This window comes from Cornus florida, unplaced genomic scaffold (genome assembly GCF_030987335.1).
Source record: "Cornus florida cultivar Cherokee Brave unplaced genomic scaffold, ASM3098733v1 CherokeeBrave_3.0.0_Hap2_Chr10, whole genome shotgun sequence".
Classification (NCBI taxonomy): Eukaryota; Viridiplantae; Streptophyta; class Magnoliopsida; order Cornales; family Cornaceae; genus Cornus; species Cornus florida.
The window spans coordinates 4,516,572-4,534,396 of record NW_026775580.1 but is presented as its reverse complement, the minus strand read 5'-3'; the positions used below and the strand labels follow the sequence as shown (position 1 = coordinate 4,534,396).

Genomic DNA, 17,825 nt, shown 5'->3' with positions numbered 1-17,825 from the left:
GTCATATATATTAAAAGAGTCATAAAAAGTGTGCTCGTGCACACTTTGCACAACCCAAATTGAAAATGACATGCTAAAACCTCAAATTTCTTAATATTGCCTTCAAAAGCAAATTACAAATCCAAAGTGCATAAATGTAAACAAAGTGGTGTTTGGCCCTTGGTCACACCTCATACATATAAAATGAACCTCAAAAGTAAATTTGCATACAGAATGCATACCCCGAGGCAAAAACGACGTACTAAAACCCTTAATTTCATAAAATTCCCTTTTAAATATATGAAATTCCAATTGAAGTTTGCCCTCGGTCACATATCATACATATAAAATAAGTGCCAAAAAGTGTACTTAGGTACACGCTACATGTTTCAAGGCAAAAGTGACATTTTAAGCTTAACTATGCATTACAACTTACGAAAACAAAACGACACATGCTAACATTTGCATGGCCGTGAAAATACATCAAGGTACTCCAAAATAAAATGTAACCTAGGGATGTTGTGCATCCCAAACCAAGGTATCCGTACCTGAAAAATATCCCAACAACTAGGGTGAGTAAACAAGTTACTCATAGGAAGAAGTGTATTCGTATACCCTAAATTTCAAATATCATGCAAGTTCAATATAGATTATTACAATGGATCATTCTTCCTAACGTCTATGTTCCACGGTGAACTAAGAGATCATCTCAAGCTACACAAGCAATTGAAATAAAAGACAATATACAAGTATACTTGCTCAAGTATACAAAGCAATATTAAAATGCAATGCACCACATATACACTTACATGTATACTCTAATGACTTGTTTATTTTCCTTCCTTTCTTTTTTTTCTCAAATTTTTCAGATAAATTTTTTTTTCCCGTTGTCTTCTCTTTTCTGTGTTCGGTTTCTCATCTCTTGGTGTTGTCTCAAGTGCTCGGAAATGGTTTCCGAGACTCTTTCCTTGGGATTGACAACTTCCTTTAAGGACCGAGTCATTTCCACATTTTCATTTATTTTTTTTACACTATTCACTTTTTATCTTTTTCCCGCATGTCACTTTGTTGGCACAACCTCAGTTTTCGTGTTCGGATTTGTGTCTGCTTTTGCATGCACTCATGGTATATAATTTCTTAGAAATTTGTGTTTTTTCTTTCTTAGAAATGTATGCTTGTAGTGTACTTTCTTCCTTAGGGGTGTGGATGCACACTTCTTTGGAATTTTTCTTTCTTTTGGGGTTATTTGTGTAATTACTATAAGTAATTATTTTTATCTTGAGGACCACTTTGCAATTAAGTTTGCAAGATATTTAGAGGAGGGACCTACTTGCAATTATTTTTGGGTTATTTTGGGATTATGATTTTAAAGAAGAGTTTTTGTGCAATTGACCAAGAATTGTGTGTGTTATCCATGGTGTTAGTTCACCTAGTGAGTGGAGGACTTTTAAATCCTCCACTCACATTTCATGTCCCTCACATTTTATATTATCCTTTACAAATGAACCCTAGCCTCCATGAATGAAGCTTAAAGCCTTAAGCTTTGACTTTGATTTTTGAGGCCCTTCCACTTACCTTAGACCATAAAGTTTGGAATACAAAAGTTTTGCCTCACCTTCCTCTACATAACCCTTGAAAGGTTTGCCTTTTTGTGTTGATTTACCTTCGATTCTAGAGAGACACTTTTCTAGTGAGGTAGGGGGTGTTCTAGTTTATTATCTAAGTGAATTAATTGCTTTTGTAGTGAGGTATAAGTTGTATGTATGTCTTTTATTAATTTAAGAAATTAATGATTAATTGTAGTTTGCATATAACTCACTTTCGACTTGGTATATGGCATGGGCATGACTTGACCTTTGTTATATATTAATTTGGGATGATTTAAATGAGTTTTCAAATCTAGAGATTTAACGAATTTAATTTGATTTAAATTCTACTTAATTGTACTTTGTTTGTATTCAATTTTAGACTTGATATATGGCATGGCCATGACTTAATCCTTGTTATATATTAATTTGGGATTATTTGAATGACTTTTGAAATCTAGAGATTTAATTAATTCAAATTAATTAAATTTTACATGATGGTATCATGCTCATTTTGCACTTTTGATTTGACATATGTAATGACTATGTTATGTTGTTTAACATATATTAATTAGAGGTTATTTGGAATTGATTTGAAATATAGAGAATTTAATTATTTTTGTTTAATTAAATTCTATCTAATTGCTCCATGGATTTAATTATGTTTTAGAAATTGTTTGTATGTTTAAATCATGGACTTGGAATTGTTGTATATTCATTTAGTTACGTTTTGAGCATTGGATAACATAGTTGTTATATTTATATTCATGAGAATATGTTTTCTTTGTCTTGTGTAATGAGTTGCACACTTTATTTTTGACATCTTTCATGCCATAGTAGTTGTGGACTTAGAGCATGTATTGTATGTGTTTCCAAAATTTGGTTGTGTGTGGTAGATAGTTGATTATCTTGTAAATACATGTTGATATATACGTTATTGCATAACTTGTTGATTTTGGAAACTTGGGATGTCGTTGTTTAACTATGGCTAGGGCATGGTTCTAGTACTTGGGAATGCCCCCTTATAGTCTAGTGCGCACATAGGGAGGTTACCCATGGGCTAGTAGCCCTAAAGTAACCATGTTGTCGGTCTGATCCAGCGTGATGTCCAAGTATCCACCTTGTTTGATTTCACATTTCATTTTAAGTTTATAACTAGATGATGTTGTAACTTGTTGTTCCTTACTTGATTTCCCATTTTAAGTTTCAAGATGTTAACTTTGAGGATTCATACTTTATGCGTTGTATTGGAAGTTCCAATGTTGGTTAGATTGCATCGATATTGTGATTTGTGTTTTATTGTTCTAATGTAGCCTAGGATGATACCTTAGACTCATTTGGAACATAGACGCTAGGTGGCATGAACCATTTTAGTTGATTTCGCATTTTAGATTTCAAGTTAATGACTTTGACGATCTGTATCTTGTTGCATTGTATAATATACTCATATGTTGTTAAATTGCATGAATGATGTGATTTATGCTAGAAATGATTAAGGTAACTTAGGATGCTCCTTGGGTCTTACTCTTGACATAGACGCTAGGTGGAATGAACCACAATGATTAAATTATGCAAACTTGCAAAACATTAGGTCTTTGCATGCTCATCTTCTACGAGTAGCTTTACGTTACTCACCCGAAAGTTACCTGGGACATTTTTCAGGTACAGGAATCAAGGTTCGAGATTCTCATTATACTTGGATGATTTGTAGACTTGAAGGTTTTAATTCTTGTAAAGGTTGGCTTGAAATGCCACTTATAGCCTTATATGCCAAAATGTATATATTTGATTCTAAACATTTAATGTATACATAAGTACACCTTTTACAATGTATTTGACATGTATGAGATGAGGCCGGAGGCTAATGACATGTATCTTGTATCCTATGTAACTTTTAACTTCATGAACTATTATGAAAATATTGAAAAATGCCAATCGCGCAAGGAGAACTCAAAGAAAATAGCAACTCTAGCCATACAATCAGACAACCAAATCGATCACTACGACTGATCCCCAAAACAACCATCATCATTATCGATCAAAAGGACTACACCTGTCGGAACAAAACCTAACGCTGATTCCATCCGAACTGCACTCGTAGCTTGCCAGTACGGTAGCATGACAGTGCCATGCACCCGCCCACAAAAATTACAATCTCAGAGGAACCTTCCAAAACAACCAAGGATCCCAAAAGGTCCAAAACCTAACCATGGCCTAAAATCAACAAATCTAGTACTACGGTTGTGCCTAATGGCTCACCCCACGAGAGCCTAAACAAAACGTGTCTCTCCATCTACCTCAAAACCAACTCTAGGTCAACAACAACCTAAACTTTAATACAACCGTGACTACAATCACCATCAACCTCAACTCGAGCCTCAATGACCAATCTCCTGTCATGCCAAATATGCAACACAGTTATGCATATGTAAATATGATCTAGAATACATCATATGTCATGCTCTTTACATAATAATTAAATCATATTAAACAAACGGCATACCACATGTAGCATGTAAGCACATAAACATGTTATCAAACCAAAACATGTTATCATAAAACATATAAACACATAGAGCATGGCAACATAAGCATGATATGCACCCAAAACCCGTCGTTCAAGGTATTCAAACCTATGAGCTTTGATAACACCTGTAACGACCCGAATTTCTCAACCCGGTGCATTAGTGATGAACCAGAAGTTGACCCGATAACGAACCCGAAATGCGGAAGCGAAAGAAGCCAAATGACCTCAAGGATGTACGTCATCCCTAAGGCCCCAAAATGACTCTCCATGAAGCCATGGAACTCAAATAAGCCAAGCAAATGAAGCAAGAATGACTAACCCGAAAAGAGATAAACTAAGGGCAAAATAGTCATTTCTCACTGAAAAGGGTGCCACCGTGCACACCATTGGAAGGACAACAAAAAATAAACAAAATTAGACTCAAGAATCGTCTGATTCTGAGTCTGAGCAGAAAAGATATGAAATTCCAACACCCGATGAGAAAGTTATGAAGTAATGACTTAACATTTTCCAATATTTTCATAATAAACTCTGAAAACAAAAGTGCATAGAAAACGAGATACATGTCATTGGCCTCCGGCCTCATCTCATACATGTTAAATACATTGAAAAGAGTGCACTTACGTACACTTTACATATACGAATCAACGAATACAAGTTTAAACAAATAGGGCTACAAAGAGGCATCTTATGCTAACACTTACATAAAATAGAAACTTAGAAACTACAAGCCATCCAAGGAGCAATGGAATCTTCAAATCCTAAGTCCTGTACCTGAAATATGCCCCAGTATCATAGGGGTGAGTAACATAAAGCTACTCGTAGGAGATGAGCATGCATCGACCTAGCATTTTACAATTTTATCACCTTATGGTGAAATATGTTAAAGACGCTCATGCCACCTAACGTCTATATCAATATGAGACCCAGGGAGCATCCTAAGCTACGTAGATCATTTCTATCATAATCACATTGTTCATGCAATTCAAACAACATGGAAACATGTTATACAAGGCAACAAGATATAGATTCTCAAAGTCTTCAACTTGAAATCCAAAATACGAAAACAACCACTTTGGGTCATGCCACCTAACGTCTATGTTCAAAATGAATCTATAAGGTCATTCCTAAACTACATTTGAACATCAAAACACAAATTATGATATTGATGCAATTTAACCAACAATGGAACTTCCAATACAACGCATGAAGCATGCTTGCACAGAGCTACATCTTAAGCTCAAAATAGGAAATCAAATAAGGAACAACAAGTTACGATATCATCTAGTTATCAACTTGAAATTGAAATACGAAATCAAACAAAGTGGATACTCGGACGTCATGTCAGATCAGACCGACAACATAGTTACTTTAGGGTTACTAGCCCATGGGTAACCTCCCTATGTATGCACTAGACTATATAGAGGGACAATCCCCCGTACTAGAACCAAGTCCTAGCCATAGCCAAACAACGACATCCCCAAGTTTCCAAAATCAACAAATTATGCAACAACATATATATGTCAACATGTATATACAAGATATCAACTATTTTACCAAGCACAATCTAAATTTTGGAAACTTATACCAAGATGAAAAATAATTACTTTATTTAATTACACTAAAACCCCATAAGTTAAGAATAATTACACTAAAGTATGCATTAATGCCCTTTTACGAAAGAAGTAAGCAATCAACATGCTTTTCTAGAAAAGTAAAAATACCACTATCATGGAAATCAAATATCATGAATGCATGCAAAACCGGAATCAAATCCGAGCACAAAAATTGAGGTTGTGTAAGGAAAAAGGATAAACGAGAAAAAGACAAAATGTGAATAGTGTTCGAAAAAATAAAATATGGAAATGACCCAATCCCTAAAGGAAGTTGTCAATCCAAGGAAAATCGTCTCGGAAATCATTCAAGAGTACTCAAGACAACATCAAGTGATGAAAAACCGAACCCAAAAAGGAAAAGACAATTGAAAAAAAATATCCATTAAAATCTGAGAAAAAGAAAAGGAAGAAAAATGACCGGGTCATTACACGAAGCATATCCTCCCAGATTTGGATGGTACACTCCGATTAGCCATCCATCTGCCAATGGATGTTGTATAGGCAAGAAGAAAGAGACAGAAGGTACAACCATATGGAAGGACAATTAAAAAAATTGAAAAGTGATGAGCGCTGAAAAGTGCGCATTTAAACCCCTTAAGCTTAGGTATTCTAGAACCTTTATCTATCTTATTTTCCCACTTTGCATTGATTTCGTGTTATTTCCATTTTCAAGTACTTATCCCTAAAATAAGCTAACTCAACCAAATAAGAGCAGAAATGAAGCAATTCTGGGACGAATTAAAGAAATGAGCAAAGTAGTGCAAAAGGAAGCAAAGGGTGGAATTTCAGAAATTTCGATCGATCTCAATAAAAGTTCCATTGATCCAACTTTCATCGATCTCAGCACTTCAAGATGGATCTGAGCCATGTTTGTCCCTATTTAAAGATCTCAAAGTTTGATCGATCCAACTTCATTCTCTGATCGATCGAACATTCTTGCCCTTATCCAAATGATTGATCTTATCCAGCTGTACCACCCTACCAACCACTTTTGTCCTTTTCCCAAAAATATCTTCAAAATATCTCAGATTTGTTTTTATCCAAAAAGGTGCCACCATAGAGGATTGATCTAGCTTCAGTTCAATAGATCTCAGCCATGTCCGATCGATCCAAGGTCAAGGTTCGATCAATTGAACTTCCACCAGTGCGAAAAAGTTAAATTACCAGCTCATAAAAAGTTATCCTCTATCCAATCATTGGGAGAATATCAGAGTACGTGCTAGATCATTTTTGGGTGTCACCTAACCTACCAAAAAGTAAGATTTGAGTAACTTTTAAGGGGGATTGACATAGAACCATAGAGGGAGATTTTTAGAGAATTCTTGTGTTATTGATGCATGTTTATGTGTAATAATGCTATAGATCTAGAGATTGTCAAAACATAGTGCTTAATGGAATGTTCTTATGATTTACTTGATGGTTCATACTCATTTCATGATGGATTGTGCCTCTCCCTTAGTTTAATTAGTTAATTTCATGTCATTAGCTTAGTTGTAGTATAGTTGTAGTGTAGTTGTTAAATAGGAGGACAATCCATGCTTGTTGTTTGATGTTCCATGCTTTTGAATGCAAGTAGCATATGCCTCTAACCTTGAGATGTGTTTGGATTGTGAGCTTAATGAAAGGATTAATAGCTTAGTTTGATATATTGTGGTTTTCACTATGTTGCTTAGACAATATATGCTTAATTGGTCATCCTTGCTAATTGAAACAATCAAACACACACACATAAATATTGCAACACATATCTTCCCCTCATTAATCATTCATTAAAGGTGTAAAAAAGTATGCTTAGTGGTGATCTCTAAACCCTAAGATATCTCTCTCTCGCTCTTTTATTCTCTTTATTGCATTATTGTTTACTTTACTTTAATTTACATCTAGTGTAATTCAACCAACCAACCACTATTTTGATCACTCGACCTACTAACCCTAATCTTGATTCCTCAACCTAATACGACCCACCAATCCCTTGGGACGATCCCTACTTGCCCTAACTATATTTTTAGTGAAAAGTAGTAGTGGCAATTTCTAAATGTAAAACTTGGCCACATTCATCATAGCTCTACATCAATATCTTTTGGTATCACACAAACTGTTGGGGTTCAGGAGTGATGACCTGGGCCATACCAAGTTTTTGGCGCCGTTGTCGGGGATTGATTGAAGGCAACATCGTATTTGTGGAATCAATAGGAATTAGTACTCTTTTGATCATGTCTTTACTTTGCTTTTTATTTTTCTTTTAATTACTCATTGTGTTTGTTCTTGTTTGACTAGGAGTATTAAGCTAGGAAGCAAGCAAAGGAGCATTCAAGCAAAAGAGCTAAGCAAAAGAAGGAAAAGGTTAAAAATCTAAAAATTTGCAAAGCTAAAATTGGAGTTGAAGTGCTAAAGGACCTTTGTGAGCTTTTTCTTACTCAATTTCTAGTTAAATTGTCGACCCGCATGGAGGCTTGTATTTCAATTCTTAGATAAATCGTGAGCCCGCGTGGAGGCATTTTATTGTTCTTTGCATATTTTTGAAAGCATGGGAGTATAGGATCATTGCATGTGGAGGAAGTTTGTTGTTGATTGATTTGTTGTGAAGGTGAAGTGTTTGTTCATTGCTTATTGCTTGTTGTGTCTTTTTATGCATGCATGGTCGTAGGTCATTAAATCCTACTCTTGTCCCTCTTAATTTGAATTTAGAATCCATTGTTCGTACACCTAGGGGAAGGGGTAGTTTTGACCATTCTACTTCTATAATGGAAGTAAACAATGAGGACTATGTGGAAGACCTTGGTCACATAGACCAACAAGGTATCCTCCCTCCCAATGTGCATCATGATAACATGCAAGTACCATTAGGCATGCCAAGACCAGTTATTCACCAACCACAACAACAAGGCCAAGTTCCATTGGGAATACCAAGGCAATGTATACACCACAACCACTCATCATCCAAGGAAATCAAGGTACCCATGTTACACCTTCAATTGTTAATCCTCCCCTTGCTTTAAGAGATCACTATGTGCCTAATGAATATAATGCACCCACATGCATTCAATTGCCACCATTTAGAGCACACCACTATGAGATCAAGCCACAAACCATTCAAATGCTTCCTAATTATCATGGACTTCCAAGTGAAGAACCTTACAAGCATTTGGATGAGTTTCTTGAAGTATGTTCAACCGTAAGATATACAGACATAACAGAAGAGGTCTTAAGGTTTAAAATTTTTCCATTCACCCTTAAAGACAAGGCAAAATATTGGTTTAACAATCTTAGGCCCTTTTTAATAACTTCTTAGGCAAGAATGCAACAAGAGTTCTTGAAGAAGTACTATCTGGTTTCGAAGACCAATGACATGAGAACCTCAATTCGAGAGTTTTCACATGGGGATGGGGAAACATTTCATGAGGCATGGGAATGCTTTAAGGAATTGCTTAGGAAGTTTCCACATCATGACATACCCAAATGGCAATTAATTCAATATTTCTTTGAGAGATTATCGGATAATTACAAGGGCATGGTTGATGCTTCCATAGGTGGCTTTTACATTGATAGGCATGAGGATGACTTGTGGCGTCTTTATGAGAGCATGAGTGAAAATTCTTTGCATCAAACTTTATCTTCGAAGAATGGTAAAAATTCTAGTGGTAGGAAGAGTGTTGGCTTACATCAAGTTAACCACTCCAATGAAATTGCCGCCGTGATGAAATCATTATCTCAAAGGTTTGATCAATTCTTGATTGACTAAAACTTGGCAAATCAAGTATCTTCCTTCCCTAACCATTCTCATCATGCATCTAATGAGATATGTATGGCTTGTTCAAGTGTTTTACACTCTACTTCCAATTGTCCCCATGGACATGTGCAAAGTGAGCATCATGAACAAGTAAATGCAACATTTGTGAATCAGGGGAACAATCCTTATGGTAATCACTATAATCCTAGTTGGAGAAATCACCCAAACTTCTCTTAGAAAAGCCAAGGGGAGGGCTCAAACCCTTCCCAAGGTGGTTTTCAAGGAAAGTACATTCTACCTCCAATGCAAGGCCAAGGTTCCCAAGGTTTTAGATCATCATACCAATCACAAGGAAACCAATTTTCAAATTCCCAATTAATTATATTCCCAAGGAAATGCTAGAAGTCCCGCTTTAAAAGAGAAAGTTTTGACCGCTTTGGGCACTCTAGAGGCAAACACACAATTACTTCATTCTCACTCTCAATCCATTGCAAAGCTAGAAACCCAAGTAAGGCAAATAGCTAGCACTTTAAATGCAAGAGAGAAAGGAAAAATGCCTTTGAATGCCCTACCAAAGCAACAATGTATTGTGGAGACTCATTCCTCATCGGAAGGTCACACAATAGAGCATGTCAATGCGGTGACTACCTTGAGAAGAGGAAAGATTGTGGACAACCAAGTGGGTATGTCCAATGAAGAGAGTGAACCGGTGCAACCAAAAGTTGACACCCATCCCGTTCCATATCATATTCCTCCTTCATTACATATAGATGATTTTTCAAATGAGAATTTGTTGAAAAGTGATTTGAAAAGTGATTTTGGAAAGAGAAATTTGTAAAATGATTTGAAAACTTCTTGTGTTGAAGAGACTTCAAAGAAAATTTCTGAAAAGGTTTTTAAGCCAAGAACTCCATTTCTGGAAGCCTTAAAAGGATCCATTTCAAATGACAAGCAAAAAGCCAAATCAAATGAAATTATGGATATGTTTAGGCAAGTGAAAGTCAATCTTCCATTTTTAGATGCAGGCAAGTAAATTTTGGCTTATGCCAAGTTCTTAAAAGACTTATGCACCCAAAAGAGGAAGAATAAAAGCCAAGCACCTAGGAAGTGGTCTTAACCGAGAAAGTAAGCTCAATTTTGTAGCATAACACTCTTCCAAAGTTTAAAGACCCTGGTTCTATAATGACCCGGTCATTTCCCTTCCTTTCCTTTTTCTTGAAATTTTACAAATGATTTTTTTTCGTTTAATTTTCTTTTCTAAGCTCTGTTTCGTGTCGCTTAGTGTCATCTCGAGTGCTCGGAATTGGTTCCTAAGACTCTTTTCTATGGATTGACAACTTCCTTTGAGGACCGAGTCATTTTCATATTTTTCGTTTTTCGACACTATGCGCTATTTCGTCCTTTTCCCTATTTTGTCTTATCTTCATTTGTCAGTTTTTGGCACAACCTCACTTCTCATGCACGGAGTTAGTTTTTGACTTCACGTGCCTTCATCTTGAGTGCTTTTCACGAAATACGTATCTTTACTTTTGCAAGAAAGTACTCTGGTTGCTCCCGGTGTCCATAGGGGCATGGATGCAAAGTTATTTGAAATTATTTTCTTTTCTTGGGGTATTTTTCGTAAATATCTTTTGAAGATATTTTATTTTAGGGTTTTTTAAGAAAATATTTTTAGAAGATATTTTCATTCTGGGCCATAAGTGCAGTTTTCACTTTTTGGAGGGGCCATTGTGCAACTAATGAAAATTATTGCAAAATGTCTTGTTTTGAGCCTGGATCCTCATACAGGATTCATTTTCATATTTTGTCGAGTTGTGTACTCTTGGAATTTCCACCTGGTCGATGTTTTCCAGTGTTAGGGTTTTTGGCCCCAATTTTCGCCAAACTTGTTTTGGGCATAACTTTCTGCTCGGGACTCAGTTTTTGACACCGTTTCTTCCAATCTTCATATTTTATCATTTTAAATCTTTTTCGTTCACAAATTTTTTTCATTTGAACTCGTCTGCTCAAATTTTACTTTTTCAGACCCGGCGGGGCCGTTCGGGACACTTTTTGAGATTTCTATAAAAGGGGGGTGAGATATTTCATTTTTCATCTTCTCCCCTCTTCATGCATGACCTGGAGCTCCCATGGCAGCCCAAGGGGTGCTTCCATCTTCTCTCTCCTCTTTTGGTTCACTTTTCCTTGATGGAAAGTCTTCGGCCTTAACGTTTGTTATTCCCCTCGCCGTGCTCTACCTTTCCCCTTTATTAGAATTCATTTTTGACTATTTCTTGAGTTTGATTTTGAGGTCAAGTTATGATTTTCATGGGGCTTCTTGCGGATTCTTGTTCACGGTGTTGTCTCCGACAAAACCTCTCGGTATCGTCGAATTCAGAGCACTTTTATTTTGGTGGGCCTTTGGGATTTTTATCTCAAATTGAGGTAGGAGATGTTCTAGGTTTAAATTCTTACTATATAGCATGCTTGTGATGCTTATACTACTTGTTTGCATGATTAAATATAAAATCTAGAGATTTTATTATTTATTTTTCTTGTACGGGATCTAATTTTTCCGGTTGCTCATGACTTAGTTTAAACATGTAGCATGATTTTGTATTACCCCTTAATATATTCGTTGTCGTGTTTTAAAATTGGAACATTTGAATAAGTAATAAAAATTTTATTTAATATTTATCTTAAATAAAATATTAAATCATGTGGCCTTAACTAGCTCAAAATCAATATGTGTTAGCATATTAAATTAGGCCTTAGCATGCTCTCCAACATAGTTGAATTTGAAAGTAATTGGAGGAGTTTTGAAAATTAGTAATTATTAATTAATTTGATTAATTAATTTGCCCCGAGTGCACTATTCACTCTATTTGAATTCTGACCTGATATTCGTGATTTACATGTTATATAGCTTCACATATATTTGATTTAGAATATTCGATTAAGTTTTGAAACCTTTTATTTAATTAAATTCCATGTTTAAGATTTAATCCTCATGGTGATATCCAACTTGGAATTGTATTGTGGCATCCTAGAAAATTAAGCTTAGGTATAGTTGTTCACATCTATTAAATTGGGATTAATTGCATGAGAATTGCAACTTTTAATTTATATTTAACTTTAGTGAAGGTTTAATTCACATGGTCTTAAATTGAATGAAATAAACTTGTAATGTGATATTACATTAGTTCTTGGCATGTTTTCCAACATTGGTTAATTTGAGAGCATTTGGTTAAGTTTGAAAATTAAGAGATTTTAATTAAAAGAATTAATTAAAATCTATTTTGTGGTCCCATTAGCTTAATTAAGGTTTTAACTTGATATTTTTATTGGCCATGACTTGTTTACTAGTATATATTAATTTGGGACTATTAGAAGTTGTTTTAGAACCTTGGGATTTAAATTAGCATGATTTAATTAAAGTTCTACCTTGTTGTTCTAACAATCTAATTGAGTTTTAGAATGGATATAGGTGATGACCTTGCCATGCCCTTTAACATGTATTAAATTGAGGTTAATTGAAATTGAATTAGAAATCTAGAGAATTTAATTGTGTTTATCTATTTAAATTCTATCAATTTGCTCTTTGATCTAGTTGTGTTTTAGAAGTGGTTTCTATATTCAAATCATGGACTTAGACTTGTTGTATATTCATTTAGTTATGTTTTGAACATTAGATAACATAGTTGCTATGTTTGTATTTATGAGAATATGTTTTTCTTATTGAATATATTGTTGCCTTGTGAAATGATTTGCACACTTCATATTTAACAACTTTCATGCATAGCGTGTAACGAATCGCACACTGAAGATTCGACATTCATCATATCATATTAGTTGTGGATTTAGAGCATGTATTGTATAGGTTTCCAAATTTGGTTGTGCTTAGTAGATAGTTGATTATCTTACATATTCCTATTGATATATGCGTTGTTGCACCACTTGTTGATTTTGGAAACTTGGGGATGTCGTTGTTTGACTATGGCTAGGACGTGGTTCTAGTACGAGGGATAGTCCCTCTATATGGTCTAGTGCGCACATAAGGAGGTTACCCATGGGCTAGTAACCCTCAAGTAACTATGTTGTCGGTCTAATCCGGCGTGATGTCCGAGTATCCACTTTGTTTGACTTCGCATTTCATTTTCAAGTTGATAACTAGATGATGTTGTAACTTGTTGTTCCTTATTTGTCATTCCATTTTAAGTTACATGATGTTAACTTTGCGAAATTGTGCTTTATGCGTTGTATTGGAAGTTCCAATATTGGTTAAATTGCATCGATATTGAAAATTGTGTTTTGACGTTCTAACAAAGCTTAGGATTGATCCTATTGATTCATTTATAACTTGGACGTTAGGCGGCATGACCCACTTCTGTGGTTTTTGTGCTTTAGATTTTAAGCTGATAGCTTTAAGAAATTGTATTTTGTTGCCTTGTATAATATGCTTTTACGTGGTTAGATTGCATTGAAGTTGTAAATTGCATTTTGATTGTTCAGCATGGCCTAGGATAATTCCTTAGACTTATTTAGAACATAGACGTTAGGTGACATGATCACTTTAGTTGTTTCTGTATTCGAGATTGCAAGTTAATACCTTTAAGAACCTATATCTTGTTGCTTTGTATAACGTGCTTCCATATTGTTTAAATGGCATAGATGATGTGATTTATGCTAGAAACACTCTAAGGTAGCTTAGGATGCTCCCTGAGTCTTATTTCGATATAGACGTTAGGTGGCATAAACCCTTTTAACATGTTTCACCTTAAGGTGATAAATTTGTAAAATGCTAGGTCGATGCATGCTCATCTCCTACGAGTAGCTTTATGTTACTCACCCATACGATACTGGGGTATATTTTAGGTACGAAGACTTGGTTTGTGACGCCTAGCATTCCTTGGATGTCATGTAGTTTTCAAGTTTCCATTTCATACAAATGTTAGCATGAAATGTCATTTTGTAGACTTATAGGTCAAAATATGTATATTTGATTCCATGTATGTAATGTGTACTTAAGTATACTCCTTTCAATGTATTTGATATGTATGAGATGAGGTCGGAGGCCAATGACATGTACATTGTATTCTATGTACTTTTTAACTCCATGAAATATTGTGAAAATCTTGAAAAATCGCAAGTCATTGCTTCACCATGGTTGCATCGGGTGTGGGAATTCCATTCTCATTCTTTCATAGGGTCTTATTAATCTTGTATGAAGTGTGGCCAAGGGCTAAACGGTCATTTGACCCCGTTTTGTATTTTTGGATTCCGAATTTTCATTCCAAGTTTCATTTTTGCCTTTTTGCCCGTTGGGGGGTCGAATTTTGTATCGGTGGTATATTTAAGTCGTGGACCATTGTAACACGTCCAAATAGGTAAGTTACGTTTGCGTGCATGGTCGTTTTCGGGCAAAACTTTATCGTTTGTGTTTTGAGCCTCTTGTGAATTCATTTCGCATTTTTTTTGCATATTCTAATCTAGGGGCATTATGGACCTTTCACAGTGGTTTTATTTTCTTCTTTCAATATAGTTGAATAGAAAACATGATTTTAGGGGGGGTTTCTTTTCCGTGTTTTTCCAGAAAATGTCATCTTGGCATCGGAAATCGCATCTGAAGTTTAGCTCTCAGTTTTTAAATTTAGCAGCTTTTTGGACCCTCTGGACCAGTTTCCTTGGTAGGGCATTTTGGGCATTTCATATTAAGTTTTTTTCGATTTTCCTCGCGAGTCATGTAGGAAACTCAATTTTGAGGGGGGTTTTTTCTTTGTGTTTTTGCAAAAAAAATTCATCTTGGCCTCCAAATTCAGCCTCTGATCTGGATTTTTCTGGAAAATAACCCCATAGCAGCTTTTGGGTTGCTACTGCCAGCCATGGTGCACTCAACACGCGCGCGGCATGCATGAGCACGCGCATGAGCGTGCGCATGGGGCTGTTATGGCCCATCGTCGGGTCGCCGCGATGTCAATTCTTCTTTTGGGCTTTTCTACTTCGTCCGGACTCCGATTCAAGTGAATTTTTTTTTTTGAACTTGACTAATTTTTCGCTGTCTTTCCAACGGTGTGCTCGGTTGCACCCAGTTCGTCCTGGATAATTACCAGTTTACCCTTTTTGCTTTAAGTGCTCGTTTTTCTTTGTCATGCCGTTTCTCCTTCGTCCGGACTCCGAATCATGCGATTCTTGAGTCCATCTTGATTAGTTTTTCGTTGTCCTTCCAGCGGTGTGCTCGGTGGCACCCGAATCTATAATTTTTAGAAATGACTATTTTGCCCCTGGGGGCTTATTTGTCATATTTTTGATCTTTTGCTTCTGCATCAATTCTATTTGAGTTCCACGACCTCGTGGAAGGTCACTTTGACTTCTTAGAGTCTTGATTTTTGTTTTTGCTTCCGCATTCGGATCCGTTATCAGATCATCCTTACGGTTCATCACAGGACACGCTGGCCTAAAAACCAGGGTCGTCACAGGTTCACCTACCACTTCTTGCATCATTGGAGATCATATCATTAATCGGGCTCTTCTTGACTTAGGAGCAAGTGTTAATCTTCTTCCATACTCGGTATATGTCAAATTAGGCTTAGGAGACTTGAAACCGACGTCGGTAGTTTTGCAACTTGCCGACCGATCCATCAAAATGCCTAGGGGTATCATTGAGGATGTATTGATTAAGATTGATAAATTCTTCTTTCCCGTTGATTTCGTTGTCATTGACACGGAATCGGTCTCAAATCTTAAGAGCCAAATTCCCATTATCCTTGGCCGTCCTTTCTTGGCAACCGCGAATGCCAACATTAATTGTATGACGGGATAATAAAGATCTCATTTGGCCAAATGAAGGTAAAGTTAAATATTTTTAATCCAACCGCTAATTCATTTGACAAGCATAAAGAAGTTAATGTTGTAGAGAAATGTCATAATCATGAATGTGAAGGAATAGAGTCTTTGCTTGAAACCAAAATTCCAAAAAGTCCATCTTCAACCATGAAACCAAAGAAAATTGTTTCAAAGTCTTGTTTTGAAAGGGCATGGAAGCCTAAACATTGTTTCGACCAAGGACTGAAAACGTCTTTTGAGCTTAATCCAACAAGTTCCTTAAAGAACCATTTGTTGGGTGGAGTTCGAAGCACTTATCACCCCATCAAGGAAAGGATGCACTATAAGATGTTTAATCCAGGCTAAAAGAGCCCAACGTTTTGCTAGAGATGTTAAAAACTAGTAAGACATTTCGTAGGATGTGAAAACCCTATTCCTCCCTCATTTCTATCTTTAATTTCATTTCTTACGAAGTCTAGATATTGGCTTTGGGTTCATATGCATTGCTAAGAACTGTGATTAGGATTGCATGCACTTTCATGTTGAAAATGAGCATTTTACACAAGTTCGATTGATCTCAAAATGAGTTCGATCGATCGAACTTCCCAACTGCATCAAACTTGTGATGACCCTGGTTTTTAGGCCAGCGTGTCCTGTGATGAACCGAAGTTTGACCCGATAGCGGATCTAGATGTGGAAGCAAGAAACAAGTCAACGGTCTCCCAAGGCACAACACACCCTAAAACACTTTGATGACCTTCCATGAGGTCGTGGAACTTAATGGGAACTGACGCAGAAGCAAAAGATCAAAAAAATAACAATTAAGCCCCCAGGGGTAAAATAGTCATTTTACATAGAAATGACGTCCCTAGAATGTATATCATTCCCAAAACACATCCGTAACATCCCATGAAGTTGCGGAACTCAAAGAAAGTAGCGGAAGCTAATTACAAGAAAATCGGACAAAAATAGCCCCAAGGGCAAAATGGTCATTTCTTAAAAATATAAAATCGGGTACTACCGAGCACACCACTAGGAAGACAGCGAACAATTAATCAATTAGACTCAAGAATCACTCGATTCGGAGTTCGAACGAGGGAGAAACGAAGGTTTGAAGTTGAGACGTCACGGCGGCCCGACAAAGGCCATGGCGCACACGGCGCCCATGCACGAGCCTACTGGCGCCCAATGGCATGCCCAAGCTGACAGCAAGAAAAAAAAGTGAGATTCCAGAACTGAGGCTTGAAATGGAGGCCAAGAAGAGTTTTCCTGGAAAAACACGAAGAAGAAACAGCCCCTAAAATCGAGTTTTCTACCCGACATCATGGACGGAATCGGAAAAAACTCACTGTGAGATCCCCAAAATGCCCCTAGATCAGAACTAGACAAGAAGGCAAAAAGCTGCTACAGGATCTGTCTACATCTGAGATCAAAAATGGGCAAGAAGATGAATTTTTTTGGAGAAACACAAAGAAGAAACCCCCCTCAAAATTGAGTTTTCTACATGACTTTCAAGAGAATTTAAAAAAAAATGCAATGTAGAATGCCCGAAATGCCCCTCCATGAAATCTGGGCATGGAGGTCCA

At 36.3% G+C, this 17,825-nt stretch overlaps 1 pseudogene; it reads right to left on the bottom strand.

Annotated features, from left to right (window-relative positions):
• Nucleotides 1-9,062: 9,062 nt before the first annotated feature.
• On the bottom strand, nt 9,063-9,161 carry LOC132280544 (small nucleolar RNA R71; annotated as a pseudogene).
• Nucleotides 9,162-17,825: the final 8,664 nt, after the last annotated feature.